Source organism: Penaeus japonicus, unplaced genomic scaffold (assembly GCF_977035675.1).
Source record: "Penaeus japonicus unplaced genomic scaffold, GWHDUDI00000001_assembly GWHDUDI00000012, whole genome shotgun sequence".
Taxonomy (NCBI): domain Eukaryota; kingdom Metazoa; phylum Arthropoda; class Malacostraca; order Decapoda; family Penaeidae; genus Penaeus; species Penaeus japonicus.
In genome coordinates, this window is record NW_028234414.1 from 13169868 (window position 1) to 13174867 (window position 5000).

The 5000-nt window shown below is 49.1% G+C and overlaps 1 protein-coding gene across 6 annotated transcripts in view; it reads right to left on the reverse strand.

The window, feature by feature from the left end:
• Positions 1–5000, reverse strand: part of LOC122248722 (semaphorin-1A) — a 369289-nt gene that overhangs the window by 313791 nt on the left and 50498 nt on the right. The gene's annotated exons all lie outside the window — the stretch shown is intronic.

Below are 5000 nucleotides of genomic sequence, written 5' to 3' on the forward strand. Positions count from 1 at the left end.
CTCTCTCTCTCTCTCTCTCTCTCTCTCTCTCTCTCTCTCTCTCTCTCTCATAAATTCCTCCCATTTCTTCTTCTACTGACCATTCTCACCTCAAACTCCTCCTCATCTCCCCCCTCAACCCCTTCATCCATGCCAACGTGACGTAACGTGGGAAGCACCGGGCATCGTTGGGCATTCGTGGGCCGGGGCACGTCCATGGGGGAGGGGGGTATCATTACGGTCCGGTCCAGTAGGGTTGTTATCGCGAATTTAGCCTCTTAATGAGGGCGAGGAATGAGGGTGACGAATGTTTATAGCGATAGTAAGACAATCAATGACTTCGGTTGTCACGGTACGCGCGCTTTCTCTCTCTCTTCTTTCTTTCTTTCTTTCTTTCTTACTCTGTGTCTGCCGTACCGTCGTAAACGCGGGACAGGGAGTAGAGAGTGAGGAAGGAGGGGTAATTCTAATAATAATAGACAATAAACATAAAAAAAAAAAATCAAAACAGAAACCGGTCGACGCCGCCCACCGCATTTTTTCGACGTCGATTTCCTTCCCGCCCACGACGCCGCTCGTTCATGCCACTCCGATCGTCGTCAGAATCAACCCATCTATCCATTCATCTATCCCTATATCCATCCATCCGTCTCCCGAGCATTAATCACGTGAGACAAAGGAAAACCGCTTCCCATCTGCATCATCGAGAACGGAACGAAACGCCGCGCCATTCGCCGATATTTCCCTTCCGAAAACAATGGCAATTTCGAATGCCAATTAGACGTTTTCTCCCGCGCTGATTGAGTGTCCAAATTTGTGCTTGGATGGGAGGGGGCGAGGGGGGCGAGAGGGGGGGGGAGGAGGAGGAGGAGGAGGAGGAGGAGGAGGAGGAGGAGGAGGAGGAGGAGGAGGAGGAGGAGGAGGAGGAGGAGGAGGAGGAGGCCAAGGAGGAGGAGGAGGAGGAGCAGGGGAAGGAGGAGGAGGAGCAGGGGAAGGAGGAAAAGGAGGAGGGGGAGAAGAAGGAAATGGAGGAAAAGGAGGAGGGGGAGAAGTAGGAAAAGGAGGAGGTTGATGAGGTGGTGGTGGAGGGGAGGGGAAGGAGGGGGTATGTGCGTGTGTACGCATGCGTGCGTGCGTGCGTGCGTGTGTATGTGTATGTGTATGTGTGTGTATGTGTATGTGTATGTGTGTGTATGTGTGTGTGTGTGTATGTGTGTGTGTGTGTGTGTGTGTGTGTGTGTGTGTGTGTGTGTGTGTGTGTGTGTGTGTGTGTGTGTGTATGTGTGTGTGTGTGTGTGTGTGTGTTTGTGTGTGCGTGTCTGTGTAGACCAGAGGCGCAGCCGAGTGCCTCAAATAAATGCGTCTGCAAACTGCGTAGGGCGGGCAATTACGTCAAAGTTTCACCCGCTTCGTCCGTCAACTTTCCTAAGTCAATTTCCATCCCCGCCGGCCCTGCTTCCTTTCCCGCCGCGGCCGGACAGATGGCCCGCTGATGAAATAGTTGGAGCCGCGTTGGCCGCCGGGAATGTCCCAAATGAGGCACTCGTCGATGCCTTGCAACCGCCACTTCTCCTTTTGGAGGAGCTCATGGACCATCGAACCGTATTCTTTGTTTTGTGGGCATTTTTTTTTTCTCTAAAAGACGCAACATACAATGTACCAACTGACGCTTAGTGAAAACGATATTTCCTTTCGCCGCTCTAGTTGTTGAAATCGCTGCCAGAGGGCTGTGATCAACGGCGATATTCGGGTCTAGTTCAGTGGCGGCGATCCCGCAGGGGAAAACGATGGAAGGCAAGGGGGAGAGAGAGAGAAGAGAGAGAGAGCGAGTAGAGAAAGTGAGGGAAGGAGTAGTAGTAGTAGTAGTAGGAGGAGGAGGAGGAGGAGGAGAAAGGAGGAGGAGGAGAAAGGAGGAGGAGGAGGAGGAGGAGGAGGAGGAGGAGGAGGAGGAGGAAGAGGAAGGAGGAGGAGGAGAAGAAGGAAGAAGAGGAGGAAAATAATAAAATAAAGAGAACGAAAAAAAAAACAATAAAAGGAGAAAGAAACAACAAGAAACAACTAAAGAGAAAGAGAGAGAACAAGGAAGAAAGGAAGAGAAAACAGCTCAACCGCCCACAAATATAGAACCCCGCCCCCGCACGGGTTCTCAATCCCAACCCGGGCCAAACAAACAAGGTTTCACCCAAAAACACGCGCGCTTAGCAACACACACGCGCACACACACACTCACACATTCACTATAAATTTCACTAACGCAATTACAACCTCCCACCTCCCCGCTCCCTCCCCTCCCTCTCCCATTCCTTCACGCTACTCCACCCCCACCCCCACCCCCTCTTGTCCTCCCCTCCTGGGAAGACGGTGACAGCGTCGCTAGACTCCCCGGGACGGCTAAAAATACGCCTTCACCACTATATTATATGGGTAGCTGAGGGGGGAGGGAGGAAGAGGAATAAAGGAGGGGGAGGGAGAAAGAGGAATAAAGGAGTAGGAGGAATGAAGGAGTAGGATGAGAAGGAAGAGGGAGAGGAGGAGGAGGATAAATCGTTGAAGGAATGAGAATGAGAATGAGAAGGGAACAGGAGCAGGAGGATGTGAAGGAAGTGAACGAAGTGAACGAGGAAGAAAGAAATGAACGAGGAGAGAGAATGGCAGAGGAGAAATGCGAAAGAAGAAGAAATACCAAACAACAATCAAAATCAACATGAGAAAGATACCAAGGCAGCGAATGGAAAGAAAAGAAAACCGGAGCAGAGGGACCTCCTATCACGGGCACGAGGAAGAAGCACGCTTCCCCCTATCTCCCCCCTCCCCCCTCTCTCTCTCTCTGTGACATGCTGACAAACGCTCTCTTCTGCTTTCAAAATTCCCTAAATATTTCCGGCGGCAACAGGAGTTCTCCCTGGTCGGAGAAAAATAACTCGATGATTTATCTTTCTTACATGACACTTACATCCATACAAATACAAACGGAAACACGTATATATGAAAACGCACAATCACATATACATTAGCACAAACAGATACAAAAACATTCATGCACAAACATACACAAAAATGAATAAAAACATAAATAAGATACATAAGCAAAAACAACAAAAATAAAATAAATAATAACAAACCCATACAACAGAACGCAGACACACAAACACAAACAAACAAGCCCCCTCCTCCCCCTCCCGCCCTCGGAAGAAACCGAGGGGCTTCTTATCCCCCGAAGAAGCAGAAATAAGGTTGCACACACGCTGCCGATGAGCCTAAAGGTACCGACAGGAAAGATCTCGGTTGTCCTGTGTCACGCGACTTAGTGAAGGCTTTTGGGGCCATAGTGCTAATCTTTGTGCAATTATGATTTGCGGTATTCCTAGCTTCAATATCCTATTTTCATTCATATCATTATTATTATGGTTGCTGTCAAAACTATTATTATCATTATCACTATCATCATTATTACTATTATTATATTTACTATTATCCTTATTACTGATACTACTATTATGATCCCTACTATTTTTATCATTATTATCACCATCATCAATATCACCACAGTATCATTACCATTCTGCAAAACAAAATCCAGTCATATACGCCGTTACTTCCCATCCACTCGTAACCGAAATTGTTTGTAAAACCCCGTAGAGTTTCCACACAACCCACACCAGCTGAGGGCAACCTGACACCAACGAATCTCTCCTCTTCACCCATGACCCCCACCCCCTCCCCTCACCATACCGCCGACGTGGTATGCACTTCCCTCTATTTTACTACACTAACATTCCCCTCCATCATGTTCCCCTCCCCTACCACCCCAACCTATCCCTCTCGCCCCCTCCCCCCTACCCCTCCTCTGGCTGGGCTCCTGTGACAGTTCATATTTATCTTTTTACGTCACCCTTACCCACTTCCAATGCTCTCTTTCATACCCTCGTATTTCATCAATATTTCTCATCAAATGTTGGGGTTTCGGCAATGCCACTGTGATTGCCCTGCACACAAACACTCCCTTTTCCCTCGTAACTCCAACTCTATCATCTTATTATAGCCATTACTGTGCTGGCCTTTTATTCGGGATTCATGCACTTTATTCAATTTATCTTTCACTATCAGTATACTCCTCTTTTGAGAATTCATCGCTCTTTCTTTCTTTCTTTCTTTCTTTCTTTCTCTCTCTCTCTCTCTCTCTCTCTCTCTCTCTCTCTCTCTCTCTCTCTCTCTCTCTCTCTCTCTCTCTCTCTCTCTCTCTCTCTCTCTCTCTCTCTCGCCCTCTTGCTTCGTAACACTCGACATACTAACGGGTGTCAAGTTCGCGAAGGTGACTTATGCCAGTTTGTTACACAAAACACCAAATCCCTTTCTTCTTTTCTCTATCTATCTCCGAGCTACACAAAAAAGAGAAAAAGAAAGAAGGAAAAAAAAGAGGAGGCACAAAGCGTCCACGAACGACCCCCCAACGCGCTCCTACCAACACACGTTGATGGATCGCGACCTCGATGCCTTCCATATCTACATGCATCCGGCTACCCATAGGTGGGAGGGAGGGAGGGAGGGAGGGAGGGAGGGAGGGAAGGAGGGAGAGAAGGAGAGAGAGAGAGAGAGAGAGAGAGAGAGAGAGAGAGAGAGAGAGAGAGAGAGAGAGAGAGAGAGAGAGGAGAGAGAGAGAGGAGGGAGAGGAGGGAGAGAGAGAGAGAGAGAGAGAGAGAGAGAGAGAGAGAGAGAGAGAGAGAGAGAGAGAGAGAGAGAGAGAGAGAGAGAGAGAGAGAGAGAGAGAGAGAGAGAAATGAAACAGACTAAGAGGGAGAAAAGCAGAAAGAGAGAAGGAAAGAGAGGGGAGGGCGTCTGAGGGTGAGGCTGTCTGTCCCTCTCCCTCTCCCTCTCCCTCTCCCTCGCGAGATTGATGGGCGTGCGAAAGAGGCGGGACACGAGACACGGCCCTTGATCGGCGCCATGCGGCGAAGTGCTGCAGGAGGACGCCGTTGAAGAGAAGGACGCCAAGAGCATCAACAACAAGGGCGTCTCCGCAG